Source organism: Pongo abelii, chromosome 3, assembly GCF_028885655.2.
Source record: "Pongo abelii isolate AG06213 chromosome 3, NHGRI_mPonAbe1-v2.0_pri, whole genome shotgun sequence".
Lineage (NCBI taxonomy): Eukaryota > Metazoa > Chordata > Mammalia > Primates > Hominidae > Pongo > Pongo abelii.
In genome coordinates this window covers 100,738,494-100,757,238 of record NC_071988.2, presented here as the reverse complement: position 1 = coordinate 100,757,238, position 18,745 = coordinate 100,738,494, and the positions used below count along the sequence as shown (strand labels likewise).

At 35.3% G+C, this 18,745-nt stretch overlaps 1 long non-coding RNA gene and 1 pseudogene across 1 annotated transcript in view; one reads left to right on the top strand and one right to left on the bottom strand.

The window, feature by feature from the left end:
- The window catches only part of LOC112133097 (uncharacterized), a 78,679-nt gene that overhangs the window by 44,049 nt on the left and 15,885 nt on the right, over positions 1–18,745 (bottom strand). The window contains exon 3 of the long non-coding RNA XR_002914764.2: positions 12,727–12,848. This is a non-coding gene — a long non-coding RNA (uncharacterized LOC112133097). The remainder of the gene's footprint in view (positions 1–12,726; positions 12,849–18,745) is intronic.
- On the top strand, positions 18,125–18,698 carry LOC100462329 (large ribosomal subunit protein uL11-like; annotated as a pseudogene).

The following is an 18,745-nucleotide window of genomic DNA, read 5'->3' as shown; positions in this document are numbered from 1 at the left end:
ATAATTAGAAAACTGAAACCCAAAGTACATTTTTTCTAGTAGGTCTTTTTTCTATACTATCTTTTGGAAACCTACACACTATGACTGAGGTAATGTTACGATGCATGAATTAGTATTTAGCTTCTACATAAACTCAACAAGGGCAGAGACCATTTCTTTCTTAGTCATAGCTTGATCCTTCAAAAAATATACTTGAGGAAAGGAAATTAAAACTATTAGCAAAAATAGTTTTAAATGAAGATTGGCCATCATTTCTGAATTTCATATTCTTTACTAATGTTTTACATCCCCCTTCCATGAATAAACAAGAGCTGCATATGTGAAAATAGTGGCAGGATATGAACAGAAGTAAGCATTTACATATAAATGAGCAAATGATAAGGTAATATAATTCCAATTAAGAAACTACTGCTGATAGAAGGTAATTTATTTGTGATGTTTTGCTCCAACTCGGCAGGGTTTTTATTTTGAATATTAATAACCTTTTAGATCACACAGACTCCATCCTTCATGGACATAGAGGGGCATGAGGATAGAATTTGGAAGTCCTTAGTAATAATAAATTTAGCAGGGAAGTGGCCCTGAGCACTTACTATGTGTAAGAATTAATTTAGTTATATGCATCTTTTTATTTAATTCTTAATATAGCCCTTTGTGTTGTTTCCCTATTTTACCAATGAGGAATCTGACATTAAGTAGCTTCCTAAGGTCACAGAGCTAGTAACTGATAAAGTTGGGACTAAAATAAGAGACCAGTCTTGTCGAAGTCCTTTCACATATAACCATTTTTGTCAATGCCTATTTAGCATGATCTCTCCTTGCGTCTGTGTTACTTCTCCAGTTTTGCACATGCCTGAGCATTCTTGGACTCTTTCTTGTGCCTGATGCCTTCCATAAACATTATGGATCCACACTGTTTGCCAGGTCTCTGTTATTAAGATCTTTAGAAAAGTCATAAGGATAGAAAGACAAGAGAACCCTACCCACAACAAAATAGTTAACCACACACACACAAAAAAATACTAAATGATGAAATGAGTGTAAAGAAGCTTTACAACATTTAGTTTCTCTTCCGTAAAGTACTAAGTTCTTTTTTTAAAATTAAATGTTAAATTCTTAAAAATATTTTGTTGGTGTCTCTGTTTTATTGATGCATGTAGCATATGCTTATTATGCCTACTGGATAATTCAGGAAAACTCTACCCCTAGGTCTACTAAACAATTCTTGGTATGGACTGAATATTTGTCTTCCCCAACCCCAAATTCATATGTTGAGGCCCTAACCCCTATTGTAAGGGTATTTGAGGGTCAGGCGTTTGGAAAATAATTAGGTCATGAAGTTGGAGCCCTCATCAATGGGATTAGTGCCCTTACAACAAGAAACATGAGAGATATGATCTCTCTCTCAAACATGTGAGCATACATCAAGAAGGTGGCCATCTGCAAACAAGTAGGAAGCTCCTCACCAGATGTCAAATTTGCTGGTACCTTGATCTTGGACTTCACAGACTCCGGAACTATGAGAAATAAATGTCTGTTGTATAATCCACCTAATCTATGGTATATTTGTTACAGCAGCCCAAGGGAAAACCATTCTGAAAAACTGGAAAATAATTACCTTGGTTAAACCAATCACTGCATTTCGTCATATAATTTTGGCAAATTAATACTTTTAGATCTCTTTTATGACTCTACCATGAAAGTAAAACACACTTAATTGTTCTCCCTAAAAGTAATTTTGACATAATCCCACAGACCAATTGCCTACTAAGATTATAGACACAACTTCTTCTAACTGCTTGATCCTTAGCATTCCATATGCTTAGGATTTTTTATACATTTTTATATATGTATACGGTTAAAATATTTTTTTCAGACTTTTTTCCCTACCCAGAGAAATTTTATCATTGACAAGATACAAGATAAAACAGTGAACAGACTTCTGGTCCAGTGAGAAGACCTCCTTTTAGTCTTTAATATTTTATTTTCTGCTAATTAGTTGTAAACTTTTTTCTCTTATATGTTCCAGGCTTCCATTTTTCTCTTAGGATACTTACCTTCATTATGTCATAGGAATTACAAGACAAATTAAGAATGAAATATGGAAAATTACTTCAAAAAATGTAGAGTAAATGAGCTGTTGAAAATTGGAGACAATATGCTTTCCTTCCTCACCGTATACTGCACAGTATAGATGTTCAGTCAGCCTCTATCACAGATAAATGAAAATAGCTCTTATCCAAATAGGTTGTAAAAAACTTGACAGTAAGGGGCTTACCTTACGGTGGGGCCACAAAAAAATGTTGCTTTTGATAAGGGATTATACAAAATACAATGACTAGAGTAGTATAGAGTGCAATGAAATCCAAATATTTTAGGTAGAAAATATATGCACTTTCTTTTGCACTGGGACTATGGACATAGTACCCTTTGTTATTGTGGGGATTTTATTTTTTGGAAAATAAAGAGTATTTTATCAAGGTAATATAAATTATTTATGCTACTATCAAAGTTATTTTGTGCCTATCTAGAAATCTTGAATTTCTAGAATTCCAGAATTTCTAAAACATTTTGAATATCAATTATAGTCTTATTTTTCAATAACTATTATAGCCTCCAGCTCTACATAAGATATTACTTCCATTTCCCAGCAAACAGCTTACTGTTTTGATGATGTGGAGTAAGGGAAATACATTGGTAGAAACTAGTGTTGAATCATATCTTTATCTTTTTAGCAATTGATAGGTGTACTTTTAATAAGATAGATAGAATCACTATTTAATATCCTTAAAACATTTAGTATTTCATCACACTGGACATACTTTGAAAATTTCTTATTAGTGGTTTTTAAATGGTGGGCTTGTTTTATTTATTCATTTTTGATACAGTGTATTTTTTGCCTGATAGATACTCAGTCTTATGATTGAAATGAAATCTTAAAAACTTATCCTAGTCCAAAGTGGCTGTCTCAAGGAAACTATTACGCTACAATATTTAATGCAAGATTAACTAATAAGGAAAATCCTAAGGCAGCCTGTGAGATGAAAATCACCCGAGGACTCTTCCCAAGAGTAAATGGGTTGATAGAAATGCTGCAATAGCCCAGATAGAGACAACGGAAATAATGGTATTCCTTTGAGACTGATAGCAGGCTCTCTATTTAAAGGCACAGTTTTCACACTGGGAATTTCAACACATTTTGCTTTTGTTTCTGTAGATCTAACCATGGTCCTGAAAATGATCCTAATCACTTACTTCTTGGTTGGTCCAAGTATATGACTGCCTCACTAAAGGCCAAATAGAAGAGAAAGAATGGTGATTTGTCCACTGGATGGACTTCAAAACTAAGAAAGTAGAAGTGGTTTTTATGGTTTTATAGAAATATCATCAGAGAAGATGAGAAATTGCAGGCTCTGGAGAATACACACACACACATACACATTCAGTCAGTCAAGGAACAGAGGGTCAAGTAGAATGAACAGTACCGTCCAGGTTCCCTATCATCTATAGAACATTATCACACATGGCTTTTCTTAGCAGGGCCGAGGAAAGAATATTTACAAGATCACAGCTACTCAAAACCCAACATGGCAACTTCCAAATATACGCCGCTGGAAAGTATAGGAGTGGAGAAAAATACAAGAGCTTAAAAATGTTGGTTTTTGATGCTTTTGAACCAATTCTCATGGGGATTTACACCATACCCTGCAAGACATATCTCAGGCATTTCTTGCGCGGAATAAGACTTTCCCAACAAACAGCATAATAGCTTCAAACCACACATGATGGAAACAACTTTATCTTGATTGTTCTTCCTTATAAGACATCAAAGATGGAACAGAGCAGAATAGTCATGACACAGATGGAAAAAAAAAAAAAAACATAATCATCAGTGCTTGTTTTTACCATCTTCCACCTAAATGTTTTCTTACACTGTTTTCTTTCTGCTTTCTCCCCTTTCCAGGCTCTGTTATCCTCCCTACACTCCAACTATACTACTCTAATTTTGCATTTGAATGTCTTTATGCTTTGGTTCTAAATCTTCTAAAACAGGCCCTGATATTTCATATTTAGATGTGTATGTATATAGTCTCATTTTTTTACTTACCAGTGTTCACACACACACACACACACACACAAGATACAGAAAAATGAGAAGAAGGAATATCTCAATTAAATCATGATTAGCAACTTTTCAAAGACAAGGTTCTAAATGTCAGATCCAGGGAAGTTGGCATAATAAAGTGTTCCTAATTTTAGTTTCCATTGAAGGTGAGCGGTCTGTGGCTACAGATTAACATCCCTCTCTAATCAGAAATATCTGAGACACTTTTTATTCAGGTATGCCTAGTCCTTTTTCTGTAGATGATTCTAGTATAGCTTTATATTTCATGAAAGTCAGTCTATGAAACCTATTTCTGAACCCACAGTAGTAGTCCCTTAGATAGGACTTCTCTTCACTCAATCACCAATACATACACAATTCCAGCGTTCTTTAATTCAAAATCTGGATTTTTTTCATCATGTGACTCCAGTGAAACTGGTGTTTCACAATAATCTACCCAAGTTATATGTTCAATACCATTCACTTACATCTGAATGATCTGTTCTATAACCATGAAGGATACCCAGAATGCATTGTTACAGAGAAGCAAGACAAAATCAAAATACTATGAGCCCTATCACCCCCTAAGGCCCAATTTTAGGCACATTAAAGGTTTTGTATATATTTAAAATATTCATTATTCTTTATTAAATCACTTTCAGAATTCCTTATTTTCCCATAGCTTCTGGGAACCAGTTGCATAAAACTTAGCACAAAATTCTTGTACAAATTTACCCTTGTGCCTTTACTGCCAATCATTACATGTCCTGTTGACATACTAAACCAGACATGCCATTTAAATAGTAAGCTATCATAAGAAATATATTATACAGACTTTTATCTTAATATAATATCATCTATATGTTGCTGTGAACCTGGATTTGAAAATATAATAGGATGGTCATTCTAAGGCAAGAGCGAGAGGGAAGTATAAGGTTTTTACAGGTACCTTCAAAAGCCTAATTCAAGCTTAAATGTGGTGACTGACAAGTGTTTATTTTATTCTTTAACTGAAAGCTATTCTGGGGTTTATTTTGTCATTTTAGGGGTCTTCTTTTTGTTAATTAAACCATCCTTTTAGAGAGTTTTAAAAATATTTGTTTCTTTGTCAGCTATTGGTTATTAAATTGTAGTCCTCAACTTATGACTGCAGTAACAGATGTCTCCTAGTTAGAGTGAGGTCAGAAGGTTCCTTTTGAATGAATGTAAGGAAAATACACCAGTACAATAGAGCAAAAGGTATGTATGTCCCAGACAGCTGAAGAAGTCTGCTCGGGATACAAAGTAGAGATAGGGCATTAGTGCACTTAATCACTTTTGTGTTTGGCCTAAAATAATTTAATGATTAACTTAGAAACCAGGGAAACAGTCATAGAAAGTTGACAGTTTCAGTATGATACTGGCTCGGGTTTGTCATATATAGCTCTTATTATTTTGAGATACATCCCATCAATACCTAATTTATTGAGAGTTTTTAGCATGAAGATTTGTTGAATTTTGTCAAAGGCCTTTTCTGCATCTATTGAGATAATCATGTGGTTTTTGTCTTTGGTTCTGTTTATATGTTGGATTACAATAAATTATAATAAATTACAAATAAATTACAATAAATTACAAATTTATTGATTTGTGTATGTTGAACCAGCCTTGCATCCCAGGGATGAAGCCCACTTGATCATGGTGGATAAGCTTTTTGATGTGCTGCTGGATTCGGTTTGCCAGTATTTTATTGAGGATTTTCGCATCGATGTTCATCAAGGATATTGGTCTAAAATTCTCTTTTTTGGTTGTGTCTCTACCAGGCTTTGGTATCAGGATGATGCTGGCCTCATAAAATGAGTTAGGGAGGATTCCCTCTTTTTCTATTGATTGGAGTAGTTTCAGAAGGAATGGTACCAGCTCCTCTTTGTACTTCTGGTAGAATTTGGCTGTGAATCCATCTGGTCCTGGACTTTTTTTGGTTGGTAAGCTATTGATTCTTGCCTCAATTTCAGAGCCTGTTATTGGTCTATTCAGAGATTCAACTTCTTCCTGGTTTAGTCTTGGGAGGATGTATGTGTCAAGGAATTTATCCATTTCTTCTAAATTTTCTAGTTTATTTGCACAGAGGTGTTTATAGTATTCTCTGATGGTAGTTTGTGGTTCTGTGGGATCAGTGGTGATATCTCCTTTATCATTTTTTATTGCATCTATTTGATTCTTCTCTTTTTTTCTTTATTAGTCTTGCTAGCGGTCCATCAATTTTGTTGATCTTTTCAAAAAAACCAGCTCCTGGATTCATTAATTTTTTGAAGGGTTTTTGTGTCTCTATTTCCTTCAGTTCTGCTCTGATCTTAGTTATTTCTTGCCTTCTGCTAGCTTCTGAATGTGTTTGCTCTTGCTTTTCTAGTTCTTTTAATTGTGATGTTAGGGTGTCAATTTTGGATCTTTCCTGCTTTCTCTTGTGGGCATTTAGTGCTATAAATTTCCCTCTACACACTGCTTTGAATGTGTCCCAGAGATTCTGGTATGCTGTGTCTTTGCTTTCATTGGTTTCAAAGAACATCTTTATTTCTGCCTTCATTTCATTATTTACCCAGTAGTCATTCAGGAGCAGGTTGTTCAGTTTCCATGTAGTTGAGCGGTTTTGAGTGAGTTTCTTAATCCTGAGTTCTAGCTTGATTGCACTGTGGTCTGAGAGATAGTTTGTTACAATTTCTGTTCTTTTACATTTGCTGAGGAGTGCTTTACTTCCAAGTATGTGGTCAATTTTGGAATAGGTGTGGTGTGGTGCTGAAAATAATGTATATTCTGTTGATTTGGGGTGGAGAGTTCTGTAGATGTCTATTAGGTCCACTTGGTGCAGAGCTGAGTTCAATTCCTGGGTATCCTTGTTAACTTTCTGTCTCGTTGATCTGTCTAATGTTGACAGTGGGGTGTTAAAGTCTCCCATTATTATTGTGTGGGAGTCTAAGTCTCCTTGTAGGTCACTAAGGACTTGCTTTATGAATCTGGGTGCTCCTGTATTGGGTGCATATATATTTAGGATAGTTAGCTCTTCTTGTTGAATTGATCCCTTTACCATTATGTAATGGCCTTCTTTGTCTCTTTTGATCTTTGTTGGTTTAAAGTCTGTTTTATCAGAGACTAGGATTGCAACCCTTGCCTTTTTTTTGTTTCCATTTGCTTGGTAGATCTTCCTCCATCCCTTTATTTTGAGCCTATGTATGTCTCTGCATGTGAGATGGGTTTCCTGAATACAGCACAGTGATGGATCTTGAGTCTTTATCCAATTTGCCAGTTACTGAATGGGCAAAAACTGAAAGCATTCCCTTGGAAAACTGGCACAAGACAGGGATGCCCTCTCTCACCACTCCTATTCAACATAGTGTTGGAAGTTCTGGCCAGGGCAATCAGGCAGGAGAAGGAAATAAAGGGTATTCAATTAGGAAAAGAGGAAGTCAAATTGTCCCTGTTTGCAGATGACATGATTGTATATCTAGAAAACCCCATCGTATCAGCCCAAAATCTCCTCAAGCTCATAAGTAACTTCAGCAAAGTCTCAGGATGCAAAATCAATGTATAAAAATCACAAGCATTCTTATACACCAATAACAGACAAACAGAGAGCCAAATCATGAGTGAACTCCCATTCACAATTGCTTCAAAGAGAATAAAATACCTAGGAATCCAGCTTGCAAGGGATGTGAAGGGCCTCTTCAAGGAGAACTACAAACCACTGCTCAATGAAATAAAAGAGGATACAAACAAATGGAAGAACATTCCATGCTCATGGGTAGGAAGAATCAATATCGTGAAAATGGCCATACTGCCCAAGGTAATTTATAGATTCAATGCTATCCCCATCAAGCTACCAATGACTTTCTTCACAGAATTGGAAAAAACTACTTTAAAGTTCATATGGAAACAAAAAAGAGCCCACAATGCCACGTCAATCCTAAGCCAAAAGAACAAAGCTGGAGGCATCACACTACCTGACTTCAAACTATACTACAAGGCTACAGTAACCAAAACAGCATGGTACTGGTACCAAAACAGAGATATAGATCAATGGAACAGAACAGAGCCCTCAGAAATAATGCTGCATATCTACAACTATCTGATCTTTGACAAACCTGACAATAACAAGCAATGGGGAAAGGATTCCCTGTTTAATAAATGGTGCTGGGAAAACTGGCTAACCATATGTAGAAAGCTGAAACTGGATCCCTTCCTTACACCTTATACAAAAATTAATTCAAGATGGATTAGAGACTTAAATTTTAGACCTAAAACCATAAAAATCCTAGAAGAAAACCTAGGCATTACCATTCAGGACATAGGCATGGGCAAGGACTTCATGTCTAAAACACCAAAAGCAATGGCAACAAAAGCCAAAATTGACAAATGGGATCTCATTAAACTAAAGAGCTCTGCACAGCAAAAGAAACTACCATCAGAGTGAACAGGGAACCTACAGAATGGGAGAAAATTTTTGCAATCTACTCATCTGACAAAGGGCTAATATCCAGAATCTACAATGAATACAAACAAATTTACAAGAAAAAAACAAACAACCCCATCAGAAAGTGGGCAAAGGATATGAACAGACACTTCTCAAAAGAAGACATTTATGCAGCCAAAAGACACATGAAAAAATGCTCATCATCACTGGCCATCAGAGAAATGCAAATCAAAACCACAATGAGATACCATCTCACACCAGTTAGAATGGCAATCATTAAAAAGTCAGGAAACAACAGGTGCTGGAGAGGATATGGAGAAATAGGAACACTTTGACACTGTTGGTGGGACTGTAAACTAGTTCAACCATCGTTTAAGTCAGTGTGGCGATTCCTCAGGGATCTAGAACTAGAAATGCCATTTGACCCAGCCATCCCATTACTGGGTATGAACCCAAAGGATTATAAATCATGCTGCTATAAAGACACATGCACACGTATGTTTATAGCGGCACTATTCACAATAGCAAGGACTTGGCACCAACCTAAATGTCCAACAACGATAGCCTGGATTAAGAAAATGTGGCACATATACGCCGTGGAATACTATGCAGCCATAAAAAATGATGAGTTCATGTCCTTTGTAGGGACATGGATGAAACTGGAAACCATCATTCTCAGCAAACTATCGCAAGGACAAAAAATCAAACACCACATTTTCTCACTCATAGGTGGGAATTGAACAATGAGAACACTTGGACACAAGAAGGGGAACATCACACACTGGGGACTGTTGTGGGGTGGGGGGAGGGGGGAGGGATAGCATTAGGAGATATACCTAATGCTAAATGACGAGTTAATGGGTGCAGCACACTAACATGGCACATGTATACATATGTAACAAACCTGCACATTGTGCACATGTACCCTAAAACTTAAAGTATAACAATAATAAAATACAAGAAAAAAGGAAGTTGACAGTTTCATCCATGTAATTTTCTTTTAAAATGTATTTCACTCATGTTAGCAAATAATACTAGGTAAAGCACTGTCCTTTCATATCCCTTAGAACTGTTATTGTAAAAGTATTTATTAGCAAAATTGAAACTGTCACTTCAGATTTCACTTATACATTTTCACATAGCTCACCTTCAATGTGATCCTATATTTATGCCTGTCTAAGCTCAATGTCTTTCAATATTTTCTTATTCAATTTAACATTTACTGAGTACCTTTTTATGCCATAAAACATACTGGAACGTGGCATCTGCCTTGTGTCTTGAGGATGCTATATAAAGAGATAGATAAATATAGATATAGATGGGAGGATTGATTTATAAAAATAAATGCAGAAATGAATATGTAAAAGTAAATATAATAAGGTGATAATACAGTGTGGATATTTAGAGAGTACAGAGCTTATTTTAAAATGCTTTTTATTTTAATATATTTATCTTGTTATTTAACAACTATTTGTAAGCCTGGCAATACAGTTGTCATAATTCATACATATTATAGAAACTTCAAAACAGAAATGATTCATAGATTCTGTTCAGTGTTAGAAATTGTTAGTAGATTGAAGGCCAATTCATGTCTTATGGAACAGCTCCATTTTCAGAAACTCACAAAAAATGTCTACCAATCAAATCCCAAAGAAGATCCAATCATTCATTTATCTTGAAAAAATAAAACTTGCTCAGTTTAAGCTCTTTTATACTATACTTTTTTTTCTCTAATTCCAGATTATTTCTATTATTTTTTTCTCCAAATATAGTTTTTTTAATTTACTTTTTTTGTTGTTTTGGAAATAGTTGTGTTTTCTTTTCGACAATCTGAAAGCTGATTCAGGTGCTTTACTCTCAAATGAAAGGTCAGCATTTCTAGATTTCCCTCACGGAATTTTCTAACATTGTTATCTATTTTGTTTCAGTGTTAGGAGTTCTCTGACAAAGAATTAAAAAAACCAACCAATCCTAGGACATAGGGCGAAGGGAAAGAGGAGACAGGCTAACTCTTTCTACCATTTGCAATGAAATCTCTGCTAAAGCTTCCCAGAAGTTGGTATGCCCAGTCCATCAGGAGTCATATTATCTGATACTCTCCTAACTGAAATCTCGACTTCTTTATTACTTTGTGAAGCTCCTACAGCCACGTTTGATGAATTATCTGAAAAGCTATTAATAGGTTCATTCTGAATCCACCAAATAATCACATGTCCTGTCACAAGTCCATCAACGCTGGACTCATTGAAAATTCAAATCATAAATTGCTTGCCAGGGAAATATGTGATCTATTTTCAGTGTGTGCTGGTGTTCAGTAAGATGCTGCAAAACTAGAAATAGAACATCGATTTTTAAATTGAACATAATATTTTCTTGAGCCACCACTAGATTCAATGCACTGCAAAAAATGCAATTATGAATAAGACAAGCCTAACTCTCAAAGGTGGAGATTTCGAACTCATAGCACAGAATGTGTTTTTAAGACGTGTGTTAAACAATCCTGGACATAATAAATGGTAGAGAATTTTGGTAAAGGGAGAATGAAGGGCTCATGGGTTCAGGGTAAAAAGGCAATTAAAGAAAGCTTCAAACATAGGTGACATTTGGGTTTGTCTTCAGGGAAAGACAGTGAGTGGAGAATATTTCAAGCAGCAGAAATCAAATGAGCAATAAAAGTAGAAAAGTGCAAATGCCTGATAAACATTTCCTGAATGAAATGGTCCTAGTAACACTCGAATCTTTTTTCTTTTTTTCCTTTTGGCAGTGGTAAGGATTTCCCCATCTTAAACTCTGGATTTTGGGGATGTTGAGTGTATTTTATCACTTTTTATAACTGATTTCCACAGATAAAGTGGTTGTTTCCCTATCTATCCATCTGCTAATCAAGGATCATTTTGGAATTAAGTGTGAGGAAAATTTTTTTAAAAAAGGAGACCATGAGGCTGTGTTACATCTTGAAGTGCATTAAAATATAAAAACAAAAAATAGGAACACACTCCAAATGACTCATTTGTTTTTCAGTATTCCAGAACTTAGTGACAATAACTGGCAGTAGAATAATTTCACAGTGTCATCCTGGTGGAACATAGGGTTCTCATAAGAATACATTTCTATCTCCTTCAATGTCACTATTAAAATGACTTATTTGTTTCTGATTAATTAGGACCCGGTTTCTTCCTTCTTGGCATTGTGTTTTTCCTCCTGTTCGTCTATCTGGACAGGCTAGATCTGCGTGGGCATGTACCAGTTTGTGAGATTCTGGATCAGAACTCAGTGGCTTTGCAACAGTGATAAACCTAACTTCTGGTAACTGTGAATTTGTGTTCCAAAGTGCCACAAACCGCACGGTAAGATGCCACAAAAAGGAGCAGTAACTAGGTCGAGTTTTTGGCAGTCTCCATGGAGCAGTAGCTCCAATACTGGCATGCCAGTGATTAAATAGAACTAAGAAATATTTTTTCCTTATCTTCCTTTAGCAGAACAAAAGAGCTCAGATTAACTGATGGGGAGTGCAGAGGAAAAAAGAAATCTTTTTAGAGAAGAGGAGTATAACTGCCAACTATCTAAAATCTAATTATGTCCAGTATGAACAGAACTCAAATAAGGGTACATACCATGGGTATAGCCAGAATGTGTGTGTGTGTGTGTGTGTGTGTGTGTGTGTGTGTGTTGGGGGAGGGATTTCTCCTAGAATGGGGCAGAGGTGAGTCTTCTCTTGCTTTCCCACAATGCTGTCATAGCCTATGGTTTGCAGCTGTCAACAAAGTCTTCAGAATAATGACATTTCCCTAGTACTCTTCCTTAGATCATCATTAGGTAAGTGCTAAGACATTTGCTATTTTGGAAAAGCAAAGCAATGTGCTAGACTTGGTAGTATAACATTGAACTCCAGGAGAGTCTAAGCCTCCTTCCTGGGAGCATGATAGGAAGTTCACTGTAGCGCACACTAACCATAAGTGTCATTGCTGTTCATATTTTTCATATTTGCCCCATGCAAAGATATACCCAACTCTCTAATTCTGAGTGTACTCTTTCCAATGAGTTCATGATTCTCAATAATTAAAAAATAAATATGCAAGAAAGCAAAAGACTAAAACAAAACTGGTGAGCAAACAAATGAAAAAAAAAGCATTGAGAAAGCTAATGGACATGCTTTGTAAAATGCCAGAATTATTACCTTTCTGTGTGTTTAGAAAAGAAATTATCTTAAAATGTAACTAACACTTCTTTCTCTATTCATCCTAGTGAATCCAGTCGACAGGAATTAGCACTGGGAAGAAACCCAGAAGGTTTGAAATCCTGTAAGAAAGAAAAGTATATTTTTAGAATTATGGTAACAGCTGCTAAGAAATGTATTTCTATTTTGTAGTTAGTCTGAGCTGCCTAACATAAATGTGTGGTAGAAAAAAGATAACAGAGATAAGGCAAGTGGAGAGAATTATAGCAAAGTGAACACTATCTTTGGTTGTTGTTGAAGGAAAAATTGAGTACTAAAGATGGCATTTTATCAAAATAAAACTATATATTGTACATCTAAGAGCTAGAATTAGATGTCTATCCTCTCCCTCTCTCTCTCTTTTTCTCTCCACTCTTCTCCTCCCGTCCTTGTATTTCTTATCTATTTTTAAATCTTTTCCTAATGGAATCTTAGGGAGTATTAACATAATAATATTGATCTCATTAAAAATCACCTTCTAATGTTCCCAAATCTGCTACTAACTGTCAAATACACAATCTATCAAAATTTTACATTAAAAATAGCAAAGATATTTAAATAAAGCTCTAAGAAGTCAATTATTTTGCAAATGACTAAATAAAAATTTTATTATTGTTTATTTTCTCATGCAATTTTTGTTTCTTAGATTTTATTATTAAAGTATAGGGTAAGTACAAATAAAAATAAAAATGCATTGCAATTTCTTCACATAATGAAATGGGTATAATATTTAATATTTTGTCTTGCCTGTGATTGGGTTTGTTAAAAAATAGTGACATCGGCCATGCGCAGTGGCTCACGCTTGTAATCCCAGCACTTTGGGAGGCCAAGCAAGCGGATCATGAGGTCAGGAAAGCGAGACCACCCTGCCAACATGGTGAAACCCTGTCTCTACTAAAATACAAGAAAATTAGCCGGGCGTGGTGATGTGCGCCTGTAGTCCCAGCTACTCGGGAGGCTGAGGCAGCGGAATCCCTTGAACCCAGGAGGCGGAGATTACAGTGAGCCGAGATCGTGCCACTGCACTGCAGCCTGATGACACAGCAAGACTCTGTCTAAAAAAAAAAAAAAAAAATAGTGACTTCACATATTTGGGAAATGTTTAAATATTATCAAACATAATATATATTTGTGTTATGTTTCTACCTCTTGGGCTTATTTTGTCCTTGGATTTGATAGAAAGGGCCACTTCTCCAAATGAAAGAAAATAGATGCTTTTTCTTTGGGGATTTTTCAATCTAGTCTCCACTGGGAAACAGCCTGGGCTTGGTATCAAAATGGCATAATGTGCATGTGGTTTGTTACCTAGGGGCTGCTATAGAAATTTAACTTATTGTCTCATAAATTAACTACATTAATAACATACATATTGTTGTTATGGTTAGTAACAATTATTAAATGAATATCTGGGAGGGTCAATGTTTTACAGGTTGAAGAAATCTCAAAAAATGCTCTTAAATAATTATTCCTTGGTCTAGAATAACACATTTTAATTAGTCCTTAATTTTGCTCTCCTAGATTTTCCTGGAAATATTCTATGGCTTTTTCTATTTTACATACACACATATAAAAGCTAGCACACCATATTTTTCTCATTCATATCCTAGAAGATGAAACTTACCATCATTATCAATAGTTACTCCTTCTACTCCCTTCCCCAACAGCTCAAATTTATGTGCTTTTTCTCACTACTTTTCTCTTTCACTGTGTCCTTCTTGTGCTATGCTGTTCTGACCACCATAACTTTTACAAGGGAAAAATAAGTGGCTAAATAGCATTGGGACCTTTGAAATATTGAGAAATAATGATACATACATCTGCATGCACAAAATATCTATTTTCAGATATACACTTTATGAATCAGAGAGAAGAGGATGAGAAAATAATATTCATCATGGTGAAAAGTTTGAAAACTGAAAGATTGGTTGAGAGATCAGACTTATTTGAAAAGAGCAGATTTTTTAAATGGCAACAATTCATTTAAAATTGCCACTGTTTAACTGTTTTTCTTCTCTCCCTAAATCCCTTCTCTTCACTGTGATGTATTCCATAGATCTGAAAGGGTACTCCTCAGAGGATTCAAAAGGTTTTTGCAATTTGTTTAACACATAGCCCACCTCCAACCCCCATACCACAACTTATTCCAGATTTTACAATGTTATTTTTCTCCTCTATTGGCAACTATTAAAGAAAAATAATTAATAATAATGTTGTTTGTATTTGACCATGATATATGCCCAGGAGCCACTTAAAAAATATTGTCATCAACATGGTAGCCTGGGATAAGATGATTATAGGGAATCTTTGCACTTTATTGTTAGAACCATGTCTTACTCTTCCTTATACTCACAGCATCTATCAGAAGGACTAACGTAGCAGGAGATAGTCAAATATCTGTTGCACTAAATTTTATTTAATTTTTTATTTCTCCTTTGAAATATAAATTGAACATTTCAAGTTTAATTTTCCCAATCAGTACTGTTTTCTGAATTCCAAACATTTTCTCCCCAAATTAGTTACATGATATAACAGAGACCAAAAAAAAAAAAAGTATAAAAGCTGGTCAACTGAAAGCCAGTTATGGACATTTGGTTGTTAATCAAAACATTATCTGTTATGTATTGAGTAATTCTATATGTTAGGGACTGTTTTAAGTGTTTTACATATTTAACCTCATTTAATCCTCAAAACAAAAGTATAAGGCAGGTATGATTATTATTTCTAATTCATAGATGAGAAAATTCAGGCACAAAAAAGATAAGCTACTTGCCCAACAGAGTCAGGATTTGAATCAATGAAACCTAAATAGAGAGTGAACAAATTTAAAACTAGACTTTCAGGTTTATATGACAACCTGGGACAAATTTGATTTTGATTTCCACAGTAGATAGTAGTATATATTTATATGGTATAACAAATTTGGTTTCCACAGCAGATAGTAACATATGTTTATAATACCAAACAGGACACAAAGTTTAATGATTTAAACTTTCTTGTTCTATACTGTTCTGACCACCATAATTTTTACAAGTGAAAAATAAGCAGCTGAATAGTATAGGGACCTGTGGAATATTGAGTAATAATAATAAATCTGCATCCACCAAATATATATTTTCGGGAATACACTTTATGAATGAGATAGAGAGAAGAGGATAGGAAAATAATATTCATCATGGTGAAAAGCTTGAAAACTGTAAGATTAGTTGAAAGATCAGATTTATTTGAAAAGAGTAGATTTTTTAAATTGCCACAATTCTCTTCTCCCTGAATTTGAGTCTCTGCTACTTCTCCCATCAAGAAATTCTATTTCTCCATCTCTTGAATTGAATCTTATAACTTGATTTGGCAAATAAAATGTGGTCAAAAGGATTTGCCAGTTCTGAGCCTAGGTTTCAAGGAGTTTTCCATGATTCCACTCTTGCCCTTGGAGCCCTGCAACTACCATATAAACAAACCCTGCCTACCCTGTTGGTTGTTAAGAGAAATGTGGTCCAGTAGCACCATCACTCCACCCAACAACCAGCCAACTCCCAGAAACAGAGTCACCTAGATGACCTGCTAACTAAACATAAATGCATGGGCATGTCCAGTCAAGATCAATCAGGCCTGGATCAGATCAACACAAAAGTCCATCTGATCCATAGACTTGTGAAAAGTAATACATTGTTATTATTTTAAGGATCTAAGTTTTAGAGTGGTTTGTTATGCAGTAATAGGTAATGATACAGCATGTATTACAATGACTTAGATATTGGTAGTGCTGTTTTAATGTGAAAATGTGCTTGGTATTTTCCTGGAATGTCATGACTCAATATCAGTCATTTTTAACTGTTTAAACTTTTTTGACAAATCAAAATGAAAAGAAAATTTGCTTATCTGAGAAATTTCAGCTTTGCTGTCTATGGCAGTGGCATTACCCATAATGATTTGTCATGCAATTTTATTTTCAAAGCCCCAAATTAATTACAAACATGAAACAAATCATGGTGTTAAGACATACATTAAAAACAAATTATGATCTCAAAATGCATAATTTACAGCTTGGAAAATGAATTGATTAAACTCAAAGTGCATAAAAATAATTGGAAAAACTGAGGACTGAACAAACTATTGACACTGTTATCTAACTGAGCAGAGAATAATGTATAATGAGCAAAAATCACAGCCAAAAAAAATCAATCGTCGTAATTAAATCATAAGAACCTGGGTGAAGATAGGTTGAAATTCCAATTTGGGAATATCTCTATATTACAGTGATGGGCACAAGAAATCAAATCCCATCTTTCCAATAAAGTCAAAATAGAAACTATAATATTGGCATCAAAATCAATCATAATTTTTTAAAAAGATATGCAATAGATTTTACATATTAAAGCAGCACTATACACACGTAAGTAATTTAAATGTGCTCTATCAGTTATCTATTACCATTTATTCTATTCTTTTCATGTTCTTTTGACCTGGCTTTTGTGAAATGTATACATATAAAATGTATTCAAGATATTATCTATAGATCAGAAATGATAAGAAAATAAAGCAAATAACACAGCATTTTTTATACCAAATAATATTTTGTTCTAAGCTTTTTAGATTGTTTAATACCTATTTTAAGAATGATGAAGATTTGAATTTTAATATTTAGAACTAATATTATAGGCATTTAAACATATATGATGGTCAAAGAGTATGTTTCAAGCAATTGTCTATATGTTAAAGTTTTTAGGTAGCCAAATTTCCATTTTATGGTGTATAAAATGTGTTATGAACAACTTCACACAGAAGTTCAACACAAATAAAACATTTAATCATCATTGTTTTCATAACAACCTTCAATTCTGCTTATATTTAATATTGAAAAATTGAAGTAGACCAGGTTATTCAGTTTATCCATAAAAGTTTCTATGGGCTCAACTTTTTACCAAAAAATTAAAACTCCATATTTGGGTCCCCTTTGGTCAGAGTTTGGCAGCTTTTCAGAGGAATTATATCACTAATTCACCCATGCCTTCATTTGGATTCGCCCCATAGCACTTGGAAACCAGATCTTATATTCAGGTACTTTATTCGGGATTGATTCAGGCAGGAAAAGTGAGTGAATGGGGAAAGTGAGCAACGAAGGGTGAAAAAAAATCAATAAATAGACACGGATTTACATTTTGCCATTGTTAGCAACTGGGACTTAAGCTTTCTGGAATTGAATTATGTGGAGAGCAGTAAAATCCTGTGAACTAGCTGGACTCTCAGTCCCTGTGGAAAAACTTGATAAACTCCAAGCGTTATTTGAAGTCAAGAGTTACAAGAAGACTCTCGGCTTTCGGCTCGGAGGAGGCCAAGGTGCAATTTTCTTCGGTTGTCCCGAATCCGGGTTCATCCGACACCAGCCGCCTCCACCATGCCGCCGAAGTTCGACCCCAACGAGATCAAAGTCGTATACCTGAGGTGAACCGGAGGTGAAGTCGGTGCCACTTCTGCCCTGGCCCCCAAGATCGGCCACCTGGGTCTGTCTCCAAAAAAGGTTGGTGATGACGTTGCCAAGGCAACGGGTGACTGGAAGGGCCTGAGGATTACAGTGAAACTGACCATTCAGAACAGACAGGCCCAGATTGAGGTGGTGCCTTCTGCCTCTGCCCTGATCATCAAAGCCCTCAAGGAACCACCAAGACACAGAAAGAAACAGAAAAACATTAAACACCGTGGGAATATCACTTTTGATGAGATCGTCAACATTGCTCGACAGATGCGGCACCGATCCTTAGCCAGAGAACTCTCTGGAACCATTAGAGAGATCCTGGGGACCGCCCAGTCTGTGGGCTGTAATGTTGATAGCCGCCACCCTCATGACATCATAGATGACATCAATAGTGGTGCTGTGGAACGCCCAGCCAGTTAAGCACAAAGGAAAATATTTCAATAAAGGATCATTTGGCAAAAAAAAAAAAAAAAAAATTAAAAAAAAAAGAGTTATAAGAAGATAAAAGAA